At 43.7% G+C, this 24139-nt stretch overlaps 1 protein-coding gene across 1 annotated transcript in view; it reads left to right on the forward strand.

The window, feature by feature from the left end:
- The first annotated feature begins 3017 nt into the window (after positions 1 to 3017).
- add3a (adducin 3 (gamma) a) overlaps positions 3018 to 24139 on the forward strand; it is an 84550-nt gene continuing 63428 nt past the window's right edge. The window contains exons 1-2 of the mRNA XM_084466191.1: positions 3018 to 3067; positions 18990 to 19027. The gene's annotated coding sequence lies outside the window, so the exon portion shown is untranslated. The remainder of the gene's footprint in view (positions 3068 to 18989; positions 19028 to 24139) is intronic.

The following is a 24139-nucleotide window of genomic DNA, read 5'->3' on the forward strand; positions in this document are numbered from 1 at the left end:
AAGACGCTCTCTTCCTCCGGTAACGCAGTCGTTCGCAACGCCTTTCTTATTCGTCGTTTCTTCTATTTGTCTGTAACTCATGCTCCAATCTTTCGTCGATTGATGCGGATGTTGTGGATGCAACGGAATATATGATGCATCGCTGCAGCAACATTTAAGATGATCGCGATGAGTTCTGCCCATTCTGCCTCCGTTGCTGTCTGCTGTCAGACCAAAACAGACCTGAGTGACAGGGAACTTTATCAGAAAATGTAACTTGTAAATTCTGAGAAGTCATCCACAAAAATTGAGTTTCGGGCCGGTGGGTAAAACAAAAGAGTCTAAAATGTCTTTCCTTTGAAATAAGACCATAGTAACTGAGGAACAGAAAACAAGCACCTCAAACAATGTGATGGAATAGCTTTTTTTGTTCCTTGTTCCTGCACCTTAAACAATGGTATTATTATCTGCTGTAATCTAATATTAAACTTGAACAATAAAAGCTATTCCATCACATTGTTTGAGGTGCTTGTTTTCTGTTCCTCAGTTACTATTGTCTTATTTCAAACAAAATACATTTTAGACTCTTTTGTTTTACCCACCGGCCTGAAACTCAATTTTTGTAGATGTCTTCTCAGAATTTACAAGTTACATTTTCTGATAAAGTTCTGCTTATTGGGGATTTCAAAAAACAGCCGTCGTGGTATCACCCCTATCACCCCTGCCCAGAGCTATGGCAGATAAGTTACCCCATTCACTCCCCTCTGTACCAATAGGTACACAATTGCTTTCACATATGACCTCCGTCTTTTCTCTGCATTTGTGGAGCAGGAGGTTTGACCGTGAGAGTCATTCACACTTATTCACACTTGACGCCCGAAATGCGGACATCGGTGTCGCTCAGACATCAGTAGAATCTCCAGATGGTTTAGGGGGGCGGGCTTGCAAGGGGCGGGGTATGACGTAGGGTCTAAATTCTCAAGAGGTGGGACATGACGTAGTATAATTGAGGCCGCTGTTGTTGTTTGACCGCAGACAGCATGGAAGCAGAACGGGCAGAACTCACTGCGATCTTCTTAACTGTTGTTGCGATACATCAGATATTTCTTTCCATCCACAACATCCGAGGCATCGATGAAAGATTGGAGCATGAGCTAGAAACCAATAGAAGGAACGATGAATAAGAAAGGCGTTGCGAACGACTGCGTTACCGGAGAAAGAGATAATTAATAAGCCTTACCATGGGCAAAAGCGCCGGTATTCGTAACCTCTTCTTTAAGTTATACCTTAACATCTCACGTTGGTAAGGTTGGTCTGAAGTGCTCGTTCTTAGCTCTACCGTAGTGATGATTCAGCTCCTGGAGTCTCCTCCACTGTACAGTAACCTTTAGAAATCCCTGTTGCGCATGTTAATTCTAATTCTTAAGTGAGCTGCGTCACAGCAGCACTCAAACCTGTCATTTATGCAGAAATTGAGGTGTGCCCATCCAGAACATAATCTGTAAACAAATAGAGACATAAAATAGAAACAAATACAAAACAGTGATGGCAATAATGGGTTTTTAATTAAGCTTTTTCTAAAAAATAAAAAAATGCAAACGGACAATTTTGCACATTGTAGAAAATGCAAATAAAGGAACGTCATATTTGCATATTGATTAGGTGTAGCAAAACATGTTTTTGAGTTTTGAGTGAATGTTTGGCAGTTTGCCATGAGGAAATTAGAGCAACGCTTCACCACAAGGTAATAATGTAATAGTGTCAAGCATGCACTCTGTAGCCAAATGGTGGTGAACTTTATAAATGTATTCGCACATATTTTAAGGGTCATTTACGCCCAAAACAAAACGCTACAACGTCGCTTAATCCAAAAAATTAAACGGTGCCTTCCACGTTCACATGCTTTATTAAACCCTTTTGTGAAGCACCGACTGAACAAACAGTATTAAATAACTTTAAATTATAGAACACATCTATCAAAAGAAGAAAGAACAATCAATCAACATATTCGTATCAAGGTGCGGAATGAAAATAATATAAAAATGTAAATACAGCGTACCGTTTCATTCCCTCCCTTCGCCCACAGGGGTTAGAAACCTGCCTTGCTTATAGCCCAAGACACCATGACTTGGCTGAGTGGTTTGCTCATTGGCCAATTATTAATCATATCTTAATCATTTACATCTAAATCGGTTCTTCTGTTATTTTATTAATCCATCAAGGTTACTTGTTGAATCAATAATGTTCAAAGTATTTCCTTTGTGTGTTATCGAGTGGGATAGAATTGAAGTGAGTTTAATGAAACAGTGTTGGGGTTTGTCTATATTCACAACCAACAGATCACAGGTAATATTCACCGACTTACTTTAAGGAAGGTATCATATTTCTTTGAGAAGAGTGATTCACTCCAAAGTCATGTGAAACAACAGCCACTAGATGGAGCTAGTGCAGCGCGGAGTTAAGCTCTATCCCTGCCATGTTTATTTCCATGCAGTCATCATCAGCGTCCATGGTACCAATACAGGCAAATAAAAATACACTACACCTACGGCACTTTGTTTAGTGAATTTAGTAAAATGATAATATGTAAAATAAAAAGAAGAGCACTATAGTTACCGGAATGTGTCTAATACATGAATAGCAGCACATTCGGCCGCCTTACCTAATAGTTTGGATAAAGGAAAAAACAAATAAGAAAAACAATGGTTTGGAAAACATCGATTTAACAATTGTGTACAGTATTTTATACAAACACATTTTCCTCAACATTATCCAAATGAAGCACCTTTTCACTGACCAGACAAATGATGTCACTTCCTGCCATATTGTCTGCAACGATTTCCGCAAACCCACAATACTAGATCTTTAATCGCGTCGACTCGGTTCCAACGTGCGTTGACGGCTACGTTAGACCATCCGCGTAGTTTCAAAGCAGTGCACAAACGTAACGCCCCGGTACAACGTGGTTTGAATGAGTTCATTGAATGAAACCCTTGAATCAAGGTTCTGACCCGTTTGATACATTGAAATGTGCCGGTAGTTTCAGAAAAATTGCCTCGACTGTTACCCTGCACCAACTTCACAGCAGGTATTTACATATTTGTGTATGGTAACTTCACTGTTTACGACGGAACACGTGTTTGTGTGGACAGTTTGTTGTTATTTTCATCAAGGTCTTATGTCATGAATGTTCTGAAGGGAACGATGGCATGCTAAGTAGTATACATTGTTCTTGTCTTGAACAATAATCCATACGTGCGGGCGTCTACTGTAGATAAGAAAGTGCTCGATCGATGGTTTATGCGTTTATGTGTGCCGTCTGTCACCAGCTAAGCAGAGTGCATGCTCGTTACTCATTCGTAGATTGCATTGCTAGATAAGAGTTCTACTGCTCTCTGCAACCTTGCAGCAAAGTGGCGCAATGCTCAACAAAATCAACTACGAAGCTTTTTGTAGCAATTGTCTTGTGTAAATGGCTACGTTCAAATGATGGCTTTCGTTATTATTATTTTTCACCACCAAAGGTGGTGTCCGTTTACCAAACGCATCATAGTTTGATCGTGTGTGGCTTTTAAAAGCAGCGCAGTAATCACTGACTGACACGCATAACCTGTTTGACACACATGTATGAAACACCAAAACATTTCTCCACGCTCACTTTTCCCGCCTCCTCTCTTCTTCCACCCACCCACCCCTTTTCCTGTGGACTCTGACACATCACGGTTTTCTTTTTCTCGCCCTCGTCTCGTCACCCTACTCCCAACCTTGATGGATCTAAAGTCTATATCCCAGCTCCTTGGGCTGGCCGGTGTCCCCCTCCCCTCTACTTCCAGTACCAGATGTTTCTCCCTAGCCCCCGGCCACCTACAGTCCTCTGACTGCTGGGACATTGAGCAACCTGTGTGGACTGAGAATATCCATTTTCTACACTAGAGACTAGGGCTGTGGGACTGTAAGGGAACCCTGACAAATGGAATAATTGTTTCTGAGACGCCAGTGATCTGAGAAGTTTGATTTCCCTGCCCCCTTTTTTGTTGTAAAAAATGACTTTTTGTTGCCACTTTCTGGCCTTAATGTCCAATGGGTGCTTTTGAGTTCTCAATGCTAAGGATAAGGGAGTGGTCGCCATATGGAGATTAAATCCAAAGCCAGGGTCTCTCACTCTTGTGTTCTCGCTCTCTTTCTCTCTCTCTCTCTGGCTCTTTCTCTCCTTTTCTCTTTCTCTTTCTCTCTCTTTCTCTCTTTTTCTCTCTAGCTCTTTCTCTCTTTTCTCTTTTTCTCTCTCTGGCTCTTTCTCTTTGGCTCTTTCTCTCTTTCTGATTCTCTCTCTCTCTCTCTCTCTCTCTCTCTCTTTCTCTTTCTCTCAGTACTTTGTTCGGATGGGGCCCCAGCCTCTCGAGGGATGCAGGAGAATGTTCTTCGCCTCCAATTGACGACGCATTGGAGAGAAAATGCAAACAAATGATCGCCCTTTCTCTTTGATGCAGGCTTTTCTTTTCCTGTGTTGATCTAGATTTTGTAGGATTCTCATGAATATTCACTTACTGAGGGCTGACTTTGGTTACGTTGACTTGTGTCCACTTGTTATTATGGCTATTTGCTGCTGGTCTTGGTTTCTAAGCAAGGAAGGAAAAGTTTCCTTTAACTCTGCTGTTGAAACCAAACTGAAGACCTCTCATGCACTATTGTCAGCTAGACATACACAACGGAATGTACATTAATTAAAACATAAATATCAGTTTAGTGCCAAAGTTGATTAAAGCTCCATAGCAGATGATTAAATCAGGACCATTTACTGTATATACTAACTTTAATGACATTGTTTTCCATAATTTTGATACATTTTATGTACTTAATGATTCTTCTGGGTCTGGTAATTTCTGTGTTCATCATCATGGTTGAATAAATGGACTTATTAGTAAAAAGTCGCTTTGGATAAAAGTTAAATCGAGTGTAATCATAAATAATGCATTAATACATCAATGTTTGGACCATACAAATATGAGGCTGTATTGGATTTTAATTGTATTAGTATTATATTGTTTTCACTCGTAACGCCTGCACGATAACATGAGGTCAGAGTGGAGCGACTGCAAATCTTCTGTTCTGTTGTCCTCCTCACATGTGCAGCCAATGAACTGAAGCAGACTCTTGGGGTTGTTCTCTCCTAATAATTGGCTGAATGAACTCTGAAGGCACTGTTGACTTTGGCCTGGATCCTCACCTTCTTGCACTGAGATGCAGAGTTCTCTGTCCACCCCTTTTGTGTTAATGCAAAAGAAAGATGGCCTTCTCGCAGGTGGCTCTGTAGTTCCTTGGGTAGGAAAACACAAAGGAAGGATTGAGCCGTCATGGAGGCTCCAATCCGCCCAGTCCTGTCTGCTCATGAGGTTTAGCCTTTTCAGGAAGGTCTTTTCTGCAGCGGGAGACTTTTAATATGCGCACACAATCCATAATTCCTTAAGGATTTGTCATAAGATACATCGATCGCATGAGAAGTGTGTAGGTCTTGATTAATAAGGAGGTGTGTGTAGGTCTTAAACAACTCTTGCAGCCTCAATATAGTCTGCAATGACCGTGTCTTGGCCATGCTATCACCCCGATAAGCAATGCACATGTTGCTGTGTGCACTCACACAACAATGCATGCACACTTGCTTTCATTGCACATGTTTACCCACATGTTCACACATGGCTCTGTGCTGGAGGCCATGGAACCCGGGGTGGCTGTAGCACTGCTCATTTGAACCTGTCCAGAGGACAGCGATGACTTCACAATTACCTCACCCGGCTCCACTTATCAGAACCACATGGCCCGACTCCCCCCTTCCACTGACGCATTGATTGGGTCTTGGGTTGGGAACGTTTCTTTTCCTTTGGTGTAACAACACATGGGTCTGCATGCCTGATTTACGTTTATTTGTTGGCTTTTCATGCCTCTGGGATTTGGGCTTTCACCATCTGGCCCTTTTGTGTTTTAGTTTTTTTGGTTTGTTTTGTATACTCAATTAAAGCAAGAGTATTATTAAGGTAATAGGGTGTGCTTAAGAACCCAGGTATGTTTTGGATGAGAGTCATCGTTTTTTGCACTGAAGTCCAAAGAATGTTAAAACGCACAAGAGAGAAGGCAGAAAACGCATCTGTAGAGTTTCATGAGATGTTAGGCTTGTGTCTAATGATATACTTGTGATCAGCAGGGTGGAAGGAATGTATTGACAGAATATATGCTAAATCCGTGTCCTATTTAACTCGGTCATATTGCTTGCGTGTTGCACATTCTGCCAAGGACAAAGCTATTGGGCTACGCCCAATAACATACAAAGTAAATGCTTTTTAAATTCCTTCCCTTTACGGATCCCCTTAGGCCGAACATCCCTCAAGGATTTAGTGCCCCTATCTCTCTTGGTTTAGTAGACTACAATGAACTAGCCCTCCTCTCTCTTGTGCACTGTATCCACGGTGATGGGAGTCATTGGATGTATGTCTATGTGTGTGTTTTGGTGGGGGTTTAAAGTCCAGTGTTGTTCGGTTGCCAGGCCTGGAGGGCCCAGTAGGGTGGGGTTAGAATAACCTCATTATACGAGCTGCGTGATGTGGGCGGATTTGCTCCAGAGAGGAGCCAGCCTCGTCCTCTGGGACACAGCTGACTTCTGTCCGCATCGTCTGAGAGTGTGAGACGCATGGACGCCTCGACTGCCGGCACCCTGTCCTCCATCCGGTGGAAAAAACCCCGGCTTTGCATAGATATTGCAATTCTGTCACCATAGCGACGGTGGGGGTCGGCCTGTGGCCATGGGAGAGGGCAATGTGCCATGTTTGGGGCCAAACAAGTCTTGGGGATGCAGCGGGCGGCCCGTCTGATGTCCAGGGGCCGGGCCCCCGGCTCATTAAAGCATCTATGTCGGGGGTCAGACTCAAGACCCTGCCCCTGAAATCCCTGGGGTTACATGGGAATGTCTGCGTCATCCCTCTGTTACACGGTGAATCCTCTGGAGGATCCAGCACCACTTCAGCTGCTGGACCCACTGCATCATTTGAGTAGTCAGATTGCAGTATCCATTGAATATTGCCTATTGCCATATAAGTACAGAGATTTAGTTATAATGAATGCATACTAATGTGTTATGTATTTGTAGCTTGTAACGTGAGTGGAGAATGGTGCTGACACTGGCAGTTTCTGGATGTGAGAACTAGGAGAGAGGTATGACTCTTGTCCAAGGGTCACGCCTTTCTGCAAAGCCATCACATTTAAGACCATCACTTTGTCCTCTGGACACCCGCAATGGGCACGCATGGGATTATTGAGGACTATGCTGTGGACTAAATGATGAATCAAGTCAATGGATGAAAGAAAATATGGATTGTTTGCACAGCCATGTAATGAATGGTTTGTTGCAGCCGGTGTGTTGGTTATAAGCCCCGGGCCTGCTGAGCCACACCTTCTCGTGCTGCAGCAGATCCGTGGGCCATGCAGGATAAGGTGACCAGATTACTCAGAGAAAAAACTGGGACATTTGTATTTTAGTTTATATTATTACGAAATGGAAAAACATATATATTTACATTTAACCTATTCTCATAATGGTAAATGGAGCAAAAGATTGGGAAGCACATGCCTAATGTACTATGATGTGTTTGAAACTTATTTTTAACATTATATATTGTATTAACTTTGTTTATGAACCGTATGCTCTATAGCGGTAAGTCCATTGATACACTCCAGTTTAGCAAAGTTGCATCACAGCCTATCAGATATCAGACTTTAGACTAACGGCTGTCTCAAAATGCATGAGTGAGGGTGGCTGGTTTAAGCAGCCTCACCTGGCTCTAGTTAGACTGATTGGACTCTGGGGCTGGGTGAGGCTGCACACCTGTGGTGCATTGAGTAATCAATGTGCACAGGTTAAACAAGCCATCACCCCACACACACACACACACACGCAGAAGCACCAGTGTCGTGTATCATTGTCTGTAAAACATACAATAAACCGGCTTTCAACTCCACCACCCTGCGTCCTCGGTTATGGAGGGAAACGAAAAGCCACCTAGGTGGCGTGTAGCATGCACATAGTTTCAATGAGCAAGCCAGAACCTTGCCATTAAAAAAATCTTTGAGTCTTTAAAAAAAATGAAAATGGGACATCTCAATGGACAGCTACAGCCGGGAACAGGCTACCAGAAACGGCGACTGTCCCTAAGCCTAAAGCAGAAGGGATGATTGCTATGTCCACCACGCTATAAGGGCCCCCCTCACTGTGGGACATAACTCTTCCTTAAATAGACCCAGCACTGGTCCTCCTAAGCCCTTTTGAGAGCGGCTGATGTCTGCAGGCCAATGCCAGTGATGTTCACTTGTGCGACACGCAGTGCAGAGATACATCAGCCCCCTGACTGACCTTCCACTTAATGAACATCACTGTCAGCCATTGTGCTTCCATGGATGGAAACACAAAGGAAGATGTTCTGCTCGGTTTGAGAGTTGTATTATTGCCCCAGAGTGATGGTGGGCTGTAGTACTGTTATTTGTGTGAAGAACACAGCATGTTAATGTTGTCAGTGAAACACAAACACTAAAGCAGTCATGTTTTCCAGAACACTTAATTTTTATTTCTTTACTTTAATTGCCTCATTTTCAACACTCAAACTCTTGAGTGTGCTAAATGTGTGGTTGTGCGGTCGCTTTTATTGAGTGGTAGTAGAGAATGCTTTTTGAATAACAGAATTGCTTCAAGATTTCTGTCTGCACCAAGGGAATTTGGTATCAAATGGATTCCTGGGTGCAACAGCAACAATAAGTACATATGAATATTTAATTATTAAACTCAGACGGAAGAATGACAATTGAATGGCAATTTTACCAAGTGCATCCAATAATTGCACCGTTCTTCATGAGAAATACAACATTAATACAAATGAGATGGATGAGAATACGCTCTGATACTTTCATAGCTATCAGGGTGTGGCTGATCTTTACATGAACACCTGTTCAATATGCAAATCGGCTGGCCGCCGAGGCAATATTTATTCAATGATAAGAACTAATCTAATGATAATCCTGCAAAAGCTATTAATGTGTGTATGTGTTGGGCGATATGGCTGAAAGACATATCACAATATAACTTGATCAATATCGATAACTATTGATTGATACATGCTGGATTTAAACACTTCTGTTTAACACTTAATATGACCTTCCACTGTTCTTCATTGATAAATACTCCAATGTCGATACAACAATAAAAAACACTCAAATATTGTAAATAAGTATGGAACCGCGTTTAACAAACCCAGCTGCTAGATTCGGTGGTCCAGTCTCTTATCGATATATATTGAACATGTTTTATATTGATTTTGATCAAACGTCTATCACGATACGATAATTTATTGTTTTAGTGTGTGTGTGTGTGTGTGTGTGTGTGTGTGTGTGTGTGTGTGTGTGTGTGTGTGTGTGTGTGTGTGTGTGTGTGTGTGTGTGTGTGTGTGTGTGTGTGTGTGTGTGTGTGTGTGTGTGTGTGTGTTCGAGCCAGCCTGGACGCTGGCTGAACTCGGGGGTTGCTTCACACCGGTCCAGGAAACATGCTCTGTTGCCTCTTGTTACCAAACAGCTAAAAATGAGCACATCATCTGCTTTAAGCGCCACACCCTTCCTTTGGTTCCCGTTCCTATCCCCTTTTGCCCCACACATGTGCAGACATACACACACGTGCAGACGCACACACACACACACACACAACATGCACACGTGCAGAAGCAAGCATGCACACACACACACACACACACACACACACACACACACACACACACACACGATTGACCCCTGGCAACTTCAACTTGTATATACAACTGTATCGTGATTGATCATGTCCACCAGTGACAGTCTGCCAGCTGCGGTAGTCGTCCCTGTAGGCTGCCACAGAGTGAGGTGTCCCATGGTACGTACCCATGGTGTGTGTTCCTTTGTGTTCTTCCCTTTGTCTGTTACATAGGCCAACTTATTTGAAAGGAAAGACCCTGCAGCCCTGATGTCTTTTTGGCCTGGCATTGTAATCACCTTGTTTATTATTAGTGTTGAGTGTTGTTCATCGCATTTAGCAGTTGTGCTTACTCAGAGTTTAAAGTGGTTTCAGTTGGCTGAGTATAGGGTGGATTTCAGGCAGAAATCTTGAAATTGAGACAATACTTCCTGGGTAAGACAATGACAATTCTTCAATCTGAAACCTTCACCCTGAAGGGACAGAAAGAAACCAAATTAACATGAGCAGTTCTGAGGGTTGTGTGGTCGGATATAGTTGAGTGACTGGCTTTGGGGTTTCTTGAATATCGGTTGTTTGGGCCTGTTGACACAGTTAGCCTTGGCAACCAGGCGCTGATGGGTATAGCTGAAAGCTGTTGGAGGGCTTTATGATTGCAGAGCAGGATTGAAGCAAGAAATTCATGTTTGGTGAGGAGGACTAGTGCTGTGTGAATCCATAATACTCAACGTTAATAGGAAGAGCCTGCCTAAATTCATGTGTGACTGCTGAGTTACCTCCACCATCAAAATGTGCGTTGTGGTTTTGTTTGAGTTTCATGAATTGATTTGATGGGATGCAGTTTTGTAATTATGAGTCAGAGACTGAGTACCTCGAAAAGATTTAAAAACTAGTGAAGCTTCTGAACTATGGTAACTAAGAGGTTAAAAAAAGAAGAAGAATATAATACACAGCCCAATGACTTATACAATGAATACAGATATTTATTAAGAAAATATGCATGAAAACATTGTTAATGTTTTATTTTATTGAAAATATTTACAGAAATGTTTATGTTCCAGACTATTCCTATTGTTATGATGCAACCCATCTGGGCATTTTACAGATTGCCTGTACTTTATAACCTTCTTTTTTCACAGCCCCGTCAGTTATAATAACACGACGGTGACGACGCGTATTACCATTGTGTTGTAAACTGCGTCGTAAAAGTCCGCCTGTGGTCCACCTGCGGCCTTTTATCTCCCCGTGCACTGAGGCTGGGGCGGAGGGATCTGGGGGTTTGACAGGTGTGAAACGGTCATAAAAACCATCAGGAAGTTGTTAATCCAGGGCGTTTTGCAGCTCTCTTGGGCCGCCATGAATCATTAACGCCTTCATGCCCGTTTGTAATGCCAGTGAGACTACAACAGTAAAGCAGCGCTACACTCATTGCTGCATAAAGTCCATACATTGTTCAATATTTCTGCGTGACAACCTTTGGTGTGCTATTCATATGCCTACTTTTCTGCTTAAGAATACACCTCACATCCTACTGCAGGACGTCTCCCTCAAACCAAATGTACAGGATGTTTGTTACCATGGAAATGTGTAATAAATCACGATGACGGTTGGCCACCAGTTTTCCTAAGAGGGTCCAGGAAGACAATTGGCCCCAAATGAAGTCACCAGCGGCGGTCTGAAATGAAAGCTTCAAATACCCAAGTTGCATTTATTCAACCGGCTTCAACAGGGCCAGCGGTAATAACATACCTCGTCAGGTGGGATCCCACAAGGGGACTTTGAAGTGTACCTCATTGTATTTCTTCTTAAAATGGACACATTGCTCCAATGATACTTATGTATGTTGAATCAGTAAGAGTATGGAAAGCGCAGTTGGTTGAGTTACTGTAACTGGCAGATGGTAATGTGTTGCACATGTACAGATGAAGGGTTTGGCTCGGGTTCAAGGCAAGGTATGCTGCTTCGGAGGCCTAGCCTCGAATCAGATTCCTCCGCCATTTCCACAGGTCTGAAACTCAGCCTTGATGGATAGTGACGGCACAAATGGACCACATCCTTCTAATTGCAGTGCCGCAAAACGAACGTCGACCCAATGATCCCCATGGTGTTTTTTTTCTGAGGCAGAGGGGTTGGGTTTGTAAGAGTTGCCCTATTGATTCGGGTTAAATCATTTAAAGATGACATGAAACACTGTTATTTCCATAATGTGGGGTACTACTGGCCATTAAAACAGGATGGGACCAAACAGGAAACGGGGATGTGGTTTGATCATTGGTGTGAATGGAGATGGAACAGATCAGGCCCTTACTGTGTTATGATTGGTTGTGAGGTTTTTCCCACCTGCTTTTGATTGAGCTGAGTGGATGCAAAAAAAATGTAAGAAATTGCCCGTTTTCCCCACAAAAAATCGTGACAGGTTTCTTAAACTTTCCATTGGTGTTGATAAGGGCATAGTTTAGCTTATAACATCCTGGCTCCACAAGACAAGTCAACCCTCTCTCTTATCTTATCCTTATCCGAGGGTAACAACTGTGTCTCCGGTGCCCAGACAATGGCGGCTCTATGACGCTTGTATTTGTGTACTGGAGCAGTGTTGTCTTGTGATATGAATCTTCCCTGGGAGTCAAGCAGCCTTATCAATGGAGGCAATGATCCCATATTTACCCAGTGTGGGTTGTCAGGGCGTGACATTGGTGATCATCTAATGCTGGGTCCACACTACAGCTACTATACTATAATCTGCAAGATTGTGTCATGATTTCACCACTCGATCCTACTCGACTATTTGCTTGATTATTCTGTGGTGTCGGGGATGTTAACATTGGATCTTACTCCCCCAAACCTGATCAAGGCGGGACCAATTAGAAAATGTGTGCCAGGCATAAGTTCGGACCCAGCAGTACTACTCTTTTATAGAGTAGTACTGCTGGGTTTTGCCTTGTTGGCTTCGTAAAGTGCATATATAATGTGCAGAAGTACGTATGTGACTAAGTCAGAACATATAAAAGCTCTGCTAAATGCCTTGAGTGCCAGTTTGTTTGAGAAAAGTGTGTCTTTTTTCATGTGCTAAGTGGGTTCCTTTTATGTAAGATCAGGAGTATTGCCACATTCTTGTCAAAGCCCTCTGTTGTTGTCGTGGTTTACCTTTCTGTAAGTTCACGCAGGTGCACTTATAGAAACTGCTTCATCACGCAGTTGCTGTAAATCCACCCGCTGGCAAAATGGTACTGTCTGTGGGTTTGTGTGCATTTAAAACTCAAGAAAAGCACTATGTTTTGTTTGTTAAGGAAGAGATACTTAGGTTGAAACGCTATGTATATAAATCACTACGTGTTGAGGAACTACATGATCTAAAGCCTCCTCTTTTCATAAATCTACCTCTGACAAGGGGGTATTTAAGTGTATTTATGTCATAAAAGCAGATATACTTTGAGATGAAAAGGTTATGAAACACAGGCACTGTTGTTCAAGGGCTGTTTCATGTCACTGGCAGCCACTGCAGTAATTACTAAGCATGCTGTCACATGTCTTCTGAGTGCCATGCTAGAAGAACCAGGAGACACTCTACAGTCAAGTACATGTTCACACACACACACACACACACACACACACACACACACACACACACACACACACACACACACACACACACACACACACACACACACACACACACACACACACACACACACACACACACACACAGCGACAAGGAAGGATTGTTTTTTGGAAAACTATCCTGACCGTAAATCAAACTGGTGTTGCGTCACATGTCAAAGACCTCTGTCGCATGACAGGAAGTTAAGAAAGGGGCTGCATTTCCTTTTTCCTCAGTGATGGAAGCGACCAGCGAGGACATCATTGGTTTGGTCTTACAGGATGCACACTGCTCCTGAACCCAGATATAGAATGAACAGTTTGCTTTAAAACAAATGATTCATCACCTCCTAATGGGCCATAGATCTATATCTATATCTCTGTCTCTGTCATTTAGTATTCCAAATCAATCTCAATGAGTTTGGTTTTAGATTATTGAGCAGGTACTGGTAGGTGGGTGGTAGAGCATCTCACTCAAGGAAGACTATAGGTACGTACTAGACATGGCTATAGTATAGCCTCCATACAGGTATAAACGCTGCAGGTTCAAACCTACAGCACTACAGCTGGTGTCAGGCCAACACCCGTACCCGCCCTCGACTATCCAAGCCCCTATTCAGGGTCTCTGCTTGTGATGTTATCCGCTTCCAGCGCCAGTGTATTTCTGTTTTTGTGGATGTGGTGCGATTGTGTCATTCCTCTGGCTGCCCCCAGGAGGTCCTGCCAGGCCTCAAGGACAAAGTCCACAATGCCGGGGCCCTCTGAGGTCGCTCTGGCCAGGAAATATCTGTGACCTGGCCTCTGGGATGGGACAATAGCATGGAAAGGATGACATGTTGGCCTCACGATTAAAGTAGTGCCACGGTTCATGCTCACTTCACAAGTGCTGAAGCAAGAATCTTTTCCACTAACGATGCACTGGTTCTCTGTTGACCTCAGATACTACTCTATGTATATCCTCGGATCCAGCAGGCCTGCTTTGTTATATTATATAAGAAGTCTTGGGGGAAGACAGCACAGAACCTGTGCCGGATACCAGTGACTGTGATTGGGTGGAGTTACACCTTGTTTCCTGTTTCGTTGTGGAAAACTTGTTTGCGTGAGAGAAAGCTTTCGGAAGGGTGCTTGCATTATTACAGTTTACTGCTACTGGCTGTTGGCTAATGAGAGCTTCCAGATCGACGACATGATTGGTCGAAACCAATACGAAGTGAAAGTGGAAGGCCACGTTCGACCACATTTTAGCTTGTGTTCCATCAGACTTGAGATAGTTATCTAAAGTGGTATTGAGTAGTGAGACTGTTCTTTATTATACTTAAAACGATAAAAATAATAAATGCTAATAAAGATCGGTGAAGATGGGTCTATCTGACAACACATGAGTTCTCAACCAAAACCCATTATTTCTTATTTCATTTTTGACAGTCATCCCCTCTGCATTTAGTTTCAGCAATCACGCTGGTGTCTTGCAATCCGTGTTGTGAATTATCAGCTATTTTTCTTGGCACAAACGCAGAAATATAGCCTATACACATGACAGCTGACATCTTGGTGTTATTCAGGGGACGGGGAGAGATTTTGCAATTCACTGTGGAGGGAAATTACAGCTATGTGTTAAATCGACACAGGCAATCTTAACATTTGAACAGTGGGGATCTGATTAGAACTAATTTATCATATTTTTTATGTGTATCATTTATAATGCAATTCCTATTCTTACTATTGATTATTATTTGGCTATATTTGTTATAATTTAGCGATTACTCACTGATTTAAGAACCAATGTATTTTGTTGTACAATTTTGCCTCACAGACACAACAAAGACTACCCACTCGTAAATCAACGCTAATGAAATCAATGCAAGCTCAAAGGCTCATTATCTCTCTGTTACCCAGATGTGAGTTTTGCTAGTCAACAAAGCCAACGCGACAGTTGGCTTCATTCCTCCAACTCCATTCCTTTGTATTTCTACGACTGGTGGAGGGAGGAAAGAGGACTTTGTCTTCAGGGAGCCATTTAAGAAATTGAAACATTTGTGTGGAGTTTATGCAAAACATTTATGTGGAGTGAATCATGGGACTAGATCCATGCTCGTCATGTGCTCTGGATGACTTCTCCCTGAATGATCTGAGAAGATAGCGGCCCGCCTCAAAAAGGGAAGAGCAAAAGAATGATAAACACGTTTTAAGTTGTGTTATCAAATTAGTTCTCTTGAGCCCCTTTACTAAATTCAACGGCTACTTAACAGATTTTTTTTTTAACAGAATAGACTATCATTTCTGCGTGGTGCAAAAGTGTACAACGGGATCACTTCATCCAGTATGATGGTGCATTCGTTGAAGTACAACTTAAAGCCTACGCATGCATGCACTCAATCTTTTAATATAAAAACTCTCAACTTCAGTCAGATTACGGTTATTTCGGAAGAGACTGCAGAACAGACAAAAACACACAGTCCCAAACACACAGTTCTGCAACCACGACAACAGGACTTTGTATTATTCACTCGTGTCCAGGCAAACACTGGGCCTGGCTAGGATGAGAAATGATGGAAACATTTTCCTGCCATTTTCAATGATGACGACCTTACTGTTTGCTGTTGATTCACCACAGGTCCTGACATATTTACCAGACATCTGTTCTGGGGATGATTGTTGCTATATCTTTTCTTTAATACATTTTTCTTTAATACATTTCTGCTTGGCACCGATGTCCAATGCAAAAACCCACACAGCTGGCTTGACTTTGGAAATTTTATTTGAAGCCAGAAAAAATTATCCTATGGGTTTCCATTGAAATTCTACTTTGACAGTTTTTTGTATCAAGTCCCCATCAAACGCTCGTATATGTGCTCCGGCACACACATCTATTACCTTCTCAGCGGACCCATTATGCTCAACAAATCAGTGTCTTTTGTATTTATCGCTGTATTTTACTTTGAATCCACAGGCCCCTAACCCATGATGTAGCCTTGAAGAACCACAACACAAATAGTGTCTTGACTTTCCAGCTCTAGACACAAGAGCTCATGACCCCTGCACACAATCAGATCAACAATATGTTCAGTAACTTCGTCGTCCTCAGGCCTTTTTCGTGGAACAATGTATCCTAGGGCAAGACTTTAAACTCAGGGGTGGTCTGCTAGACTGTGTACTTCATGATCCATGACTCCTCTATACCCTCCAGGCCTTAAAAGATACATGTGGGGTTATGTAAGTTATGTAAGCAGGCAACCATGAGGAAGTGCCATGTTGTGTCTCCGCGGCCATCAATCTGCCTGGTTACGCTCGCAGCAGAAGTGGTTACGTAAGCTCTCACTTGGATGTCTCTGGTCCTCTTGTCTGAGGCGAGCAAAGGGTGTGGAAGCATCAGCAGAGCGTTGTCCAGCAGGCCCGAGCTTGTGCACCGGCGTTCTCTCTCGGTCCTGGCCAGCGCGCCAACAAGTTGTTATTGCCTCAGTGGCTGACCCTGTTTGGTTCTGGAGATAAGGGCCATACCACAGTGAGGTTTGTTGATGCCTAGTCCTCCATGACCCGACTGCCCTTGGATGAACTGGAAATGTGGTCCTCTTGAACGCGGCACTAATAACAGGGATTCTTTCGTTTTAATGCTTTCCACTTTTTGAGGAAATACTTGGAACATGTTGGTGTTGGATTAGATTTGAAGCTGTCCTCGGCCACATTCAAGCCAAACTCTCGCTGCAATGCCTGTGTTTCTAGATTATTATTTTTTCAGAACCAGCCTAATGTCTCAGCTGAATGTCTGTAGCCCAACATCTCTATGCTCTTTGTGTGTCATTTCAAATGTCCAAAAACTTTGTTCTGTGTCATAAGAATGTTGCACCACAACTTTCATAATATCCACTTCTATAGCCAGAGGGGAACTGTGTGAAAGTAGTTTGAAGTGGGGGGGGAGGGGCAACCCTAAAATATTCCCCATAACGTCTCTGTGACTTTTGTGAAACACAAATTACTTTGTGTTTTTCTCTTTATGGTGATTTGCCGGTACCAACCCTTACATGTGATGGCCATATGAACACTTTTAGTCATAAGCAGCCACATTCAAACACGCAACAACCAGGCAGACACAACATGAACCACGCAGGGCAAGACAAGGTTAATCACGCCTATTATGTGTCTCTACAAATTATTGCACAATTAATGGAAAGGAAAAACACTGAATGTTCTATAAACAAGGCTTGAATCCCCCCAAAGAAGCCATTATCCTCCTTGTGGAATGTAGAAATGTTGCCCGTAGCAACATCAGAGGTGATGGTATGATGATATAAGGTAAAGTTATCATGTTCCTCTCCTCCCACCTTTGTATTGGCTGTTGTTGATACAGTTGGCGTTCGTGCCGATGACTCAAGCGGCAATCAGTCTCTGACCGCTGCCCCAGTACAGGCCACACCCCACAGCCCAACACCCCCTCTCCATATAGTGGAAACTGTGGCATGGCGGTTGAACGCAGGTTGAACTTGCACATCTAGGCGAGGGGCCAAATATGAGCACATGTGAGACTCTACCTCCGGGATAACAAAATAGACTAGGGCATATGTGCACATGTGCAGACACACTAAACACATGTGTGTACACCCGCTCACCCACCCCGAGATGGTATGTTCCCATACGCCAGAGACCTTGGGTGTAAGGGGATAGGCTTGAGGATGGAATATGAAAACAAAATGGACATTTCCTGTGGTCCACATAGAGTCTCCTACCCTGGAAATGAGGGGTGTAATGAGCAGGGAAGGAACACCATTTAAAATGTCGTCTGTGAGGAAACCATCATCAGTAGGTTTGCTTTGGCCCACATCATAAAGAGCCTGAAGCCCATAGCGTGAGGACAAATCCACCTACATGTCACACATACAATGGAGTCAACCTTCCCTGTCCCCACTACAACAGCACAATACAACATATGATTAATCTTTTTACCTTTCTTTTGAGTTGGTCTGGATTATTCTGTTTAATCCGACTGTTGTCCAGGATAACGAATGGGCTATTCCTTCCTTCATTACATCTCCTCTTAAGGTGGATTTATACTACTCCGTAAAGTGCTGTACGTAGACACTGAGAGCCCTCTCTGTCGACGGAGAGCCTGTCGGAGACCCTCTCTGTAGCTACTGCGCATTCAATATTTTTTAACTATCCGTCGAGGCGACGGAGACGGCAAGGGCTGTGATTGGTCCTCTAACAAAATCATTTCCGGAATCACTTTTCCTGGTTTGACTTTGCACCTTATTTACCTTGTACATTGTTTACTTTGCACATTAAGAACTAATAACTAAGATCTAATAAAACATCAAATAAGATTTGAAAAGCTTTTGAACTTTATTTTCTACATGGTTAGTAGTCAGCATATTAGATCGATCAGGCGGCGAATTGCATTGTGTATCCGACATCCCGACGGAGAACTGCGAATGCTTGAGGGGCCTCCGTGGTTACGGAGTCAGATTACGGATACGGAGTAGTATACTTTCACCTTTAGTAGTTGTGTTTTTGGCTCAGTCACTGATTTCAAAGGCCTGTTTCAGACCTGTACAGTGATACGGCCCTGCAGGTCTACTGGCTTGTTACCGCAATGCAGACCGTCCTAGAAGTTGTTTTCAATGTTTGTCACCCTGTTTTTATGTGTCTTTCTCCTTTTTTTTGTTTCCAGACGTGGCTGCCAACCAGCAATTGGGTTCAGTCTCTGAGGTAAGAATATCAATGATATCCGTCTGTTTTTTTTGACGTGTCCCCTAAGTTTGAAACCACCTGTTAAATGTCACGCCACATTGCTCAACTCAAGTATTATTTAATTCGTGACGCAATCGATTTCAACGACAAAAGCACCGGGCCTGTCGTATGGGACCTGAGCTTTGGATCCAGAGTGGAAAGTTTGAGTTTGTGTCTTCCATACGCCTCTGCCTGCAGCCCACCTCCTCCTACAGGGGCATAAAAATAAATTGAGAGACTTGGTGACGACTTCTCTGGAAGAACTTCCACAAATGACTCAGACTGCCGGCGGTTGGAACGCTAACAGGACTGCACTGGCTAGACGGCTAACAGGGCCGGGAGATATTCAGGAAGGAAACAAATTGAAATGTGGTTTGTGTCCAGATTTCTCTCTCCGTGTTTCCCTCCTTATTTCTTAGTACTCCGGTTCCTCCCTTTTATCTTGTCTTGTGGTCGGGAGAAATCAGCGGATTTGATGTAGCTGTCGCGTCATGCGGACGGTAAAGTCGTATGACGCCGATGCTGAAATCATGTGATGCAGATGTTGTCATATGATGATTTAAAAAACATCTGCATCACTCTCATGGCTCAGCCACGTTCCTCACTGCGAGGGAACCAGAATGGAGACGTCCAGGAGTTTACTGCATAGTAAAAAAATGATCCGTCAGTAGACTCTATTTTGTAGGATTGGATTTACTGCCTGGCCTTGTGCTGTGTTATTACGTTATAAGCCGCTATTGTATTGCACACTACTTTTTAGACTATTTTCAGTTGACCAGACCAGACAGTTCTGTTCAGCAGAATCCACATCTACATTTGGCCAGACATCCTTATTTGTAATTCAATTTACTCTACTTTTTCAAAAATATTATAGAGAGAGAAAATACAATATAATTGTATTTGTGTCCAGCACTATAAAAAGCAAACTACGTAGGTGTTCTTTTGAGTAAACATTGTAATCATTCATCCTGACTTAAGGTCACATCCTATTGCTTTCATTATTCCTTCATCCTGAGTTCTGCAACCACTGTCTAACGGTCTCACATGTATATCCACGCCAAGCTTCGGCAGGCAAGAGACTGCAGGAGTCCTAGCGTAATATGTGCCACATTGTGGTGTGAGAAACCACCCGCTACCTTCAAGGCCGTTGCATGGCCCGGCACATGGGAATTTAACGGCTTTGGCACAGCAGGGGTATCACAGAACCGTGGCCGCCATGACATCCACTCTGCTTAACGCCCAAGCCGTTGTGTTTCTGTGGAGGAAATCGACACCTTTTACCTCTCGAGGTTAATCCAGCCTGTGATTCAGTGGTACCTGTCACAAGCTTTGGCCAACGCAGGACACATTCCGGTAGCTTTTTCCTTTGTGTCTTTTATCTGTCTTCATATCTCACTTTTATTCCGTCTCTCCACTTTCTCTCCCCCTTGCTGTGTGCCCCCCCCCCCCCCCCCACACTCTCAATCTATATCAGTCACTCTGTGTGTACCTCTCTCCCTCGCTATCTCTCCCCGCTACTTCTGGTCTCTCACGCTCCTGCTCTCTCGCTATCTCAGACCTAGTTTGGCAGCCGGCCCGGGTCTGGGGGGGCCGGTGGCTGTCGTGGTTGTTGTGTGTGTGTGTGTGTGTGTGTGTGTGTAGGGGGGGAGAGAACTGGAACAATGCGGTCATGCCTGCTGCTGACGTGTCACCGCTGTACTGTGGACAGCTACACAGGACGCGCCGCTCCACCCTGTCATGTGGGGGCCGCTGCGTTCCCTCCGAGGCTAGACATGTGGTCGTGCGTCTGAGAGATGGAAAGGCAAACTCGGGTTTGTGTCAGTGATTTAGGGCTGCGGGATGAAAGTGGGTTGTGGTGCGGTGGGGTTTGTAGCCTGACTGTTTAGACGTTTCTTGTGTCGTATGTGCTGTATACAAGGCACGGGTTGACTTTTCCATGTCTCCCCGGGATTGTGTTGCCACAACTGGCACAACAATGGCAGCATGCAGTTATTGAGATGTAAAACGTCTGTCTCGCCATTACACCCTATGTTACCCAGTGTAGACGTAGCCCTACCCAGGAACATTACCTACATGATGTTGAAGGTGTGCAGGGCTGCTGAGACCTCTTGGATTGTAGGGACATAGAGAACATTAGCCATGCCGGTTTGGTTGCACGCTCCACTGACTTCTTAAACAGCTTGTCTTTTTCAGGTAAATAGTTTTTCAAGGTTTCTGTCACGGTCTATCTAACCTCCACCCTTACTGTGTGTTAGTTTAGGTACTGCTGTTTGCCATTTGTTGGAATGATTTGTTTCTTGGAATCTTGTGTCGAGTAGTCCCCTTGATTATTGCCTGTTCAGTGATTTGTTATTTCATGTCACTTTGTATCCGTCAATCTCCGACAGGATTTGCTTGAGACTTAATGGTGATTAGAGAATTAGGCTAAGCTTTTAATACTCCATTGATGAATTACACCACAACAGAAAGTGGATTAACATCTGGCTAATCCAGTTAATAATTTCCTTTTTTGTCATGTAATGCAGTATATACTGTGCTGATGGAGAGAACTGGAACTGTGATTCTGGAATGGCTTTCATCGTCAAAATCAAATAAATCCGATAAAGTGTTTTCCTTTGCTTTGTTTTTCAATGGATTTCCAGAAACCACATTGGCCTGCGTTTTCATTGGGCTCTGTTTAAATCCAATCCTTCCTCTATTAGGACCCTGTCATTAGCACTGCTCTTTCCTCCCCGGGGCGTATTGCACTTCATTCCAGCGAGCTAGCCTAATGTGACTAATGTGTAGAGGAGGATGAAGAAGAGCAGGACTTTGGAAGTACGACTTGAACCTCAATCTGGGGCCTTCACAGTAGACACACCACAGGTATTTCACTGAACTGCACTGCATTTAGACATACTTACAAACCAAACCATCCCATATGCCAGGAGCATTTGGCTGTGACAACCCTTCGTCATTCGCTGTGTGTGTGTCTGTTGGCTGTTTCGCCCGGTTTATCCTATAACCGTTTGTGGTTTATCCCAACCCTTCAGCGGCTTAGGCTCACCCCATGTCTATCGACGGCAGTAAGTGCCTGCTGCGTTCCGAGGGTCCCTGTAGGAGTAACACTCGGCCATGCCACCAGTGTGTGCCTACTAATCTAATCAAGGGCATGATATCGCCATCAGCTGTTCATATCTCCCTGTCGGCCCACACTGGGCATGCTCCCCAGCTACGTGAGTCCCCCTGTCAACGCGGTTACATGTCCGTAGCGCGGGCTGAGGATTTCACCAGTGGCAGACCGGAGATTGACCCGTGCATGTGCTTCCGTGATCGTGATAATTTAGGTTTTACACATGCAGGACAGAAAGGCTGCTTTGAGTTTAGTTCCCTAGTAGATCAGGAAGATTGAGCTGGAAGATTGATTCAACCGGACCTAGGAGGTTAAATCTGTAAAGAATGTTCTGAGAACACGCCGCTATTGTTAGGGAAGAGGCAAGAAAATAAATACGACTGTGGGAAACGGGCCAACAATATGGTTTTGATACATCTCGATATGATGGACTGTGTGCAGTACGAGAGATCATCAGTTGACATGCTTCAGAAATTTGGCCGGGATATTGCTGCATGATGATGTTGTTAAAGATGGGGAACTATCAAGAGTGGTTTGGTTGAAGAAAAAAAAGGACATTTTGTAAAATATTTGTTTGTTTAGTGTTGTTTGCTGTTTCTAGGAAATACTGTTTATTCACAAATGCTCCTTGTGCCCGGAGTCGACTTCATGTGGGTTTGTCCTTTTAACTTGCTTGGCCAAAATTTGTCAAGAGGCATCAGCATGAGTCTTGAGTTTCAGTCTTGTGCTTCATGCTGCTGCTTCCCCAGCAGACATTGTTATTGTTAAAATGGACCAGAGGAACTCATCTAAAACTCACCATAAAGGGCCCTCCAACCCTCTCAGACAAGCAGGGTCATAAGTTCATGTTAAAAAACCTTTTAAGATGTGGATATGTGTGTATCATTTCAGTATGGATGAATGCAAAGTATATGAGGAGTTGTGATGATGAAGTCGGTTGGAGGCAGTGAATACTTTACAGAAAGAAATTCTGTTGCTGATATTTCGCCCTGACTCTATCACACACATACGCACACACGCACATGTGGACATTTTTCTTTCATAGAGCTTTGTGGTGGAGTCTCTCAGGCCCTGTCATGCCTTATTAGGGCGTGAAGCCCCGCCCAGCTAATGAGTTATCTGCTCGTTATATTTGGGCAGTGTACTCAAACATGTGTGACGATCAAAAAGCCTGTAAATACTACGGTGATATAATCCTCAGATTGTGCCCCAGAACATCTGCTCTGACAAATGCACGTAACACACAAACACTCAGCAAACACTCACACATGCATGCACACACACAAACATGCATCTGCACACACATAAACATGCATCTGCATTCTGCAAACACGTGCAAATGCACGCGCAGTCTTCTTCAGTGGTGGTGGCCTGTATGGAATGATCACAAATGACTGCTTTGTCTCCAGGGAGGCTGGGAAATTAGGGTTCACACACACACACACACACACACACACACACACACACACACACACACACACACACACACACACACACACACACACACACACACACGAGTGTGCATGCACATACACACACAAAAGCGCACTGTGGCACACGCACATGCTTGTGAACATGCACGCACGGACACACACACGCACACACTTTTTGACATGCACACTGTGCGACACACGCACACATAGATACTGACACTTTTGCAGTGCCAGGCCAGTCCATGGTCCTGTTCAGCTCAATGGGCTGATTCATCAGGGCCTCCACATGACACCACAGCAGAGAGTGGCCTAGATTAGAGGGAAGGGGATCAGACTTCCAATGCTGCACAATGAGACAGCTAACATGATGCTGAAACATCACAACGGCGACACAAGCCCACAGCTCAGATGTGAGTGTTTTGGTTTGTTCGTAGTTGGGAGATGTGTGGCAGAGGTGAGCGACGTTGGCGTGAATGGCACACAGCCATGACTGTATAATGCTGACGCTCTAAAAAAACATTTGTGAGCCTGTTCTGTGCACAAGGC

Source organism: Micromesistius poutassou (genome assembly GCF_964030765.1).
Source record: "Micromesistius poutassou genome assembly, chromosome: 3".
Classification (NCBI taxonomy): domain Eukaryota; kingdom Metazoa; phylum Chordata; class Actinopteri; order Gadiformes; family Gadidae; genus Micromesistius; species Micromesistius poutassou.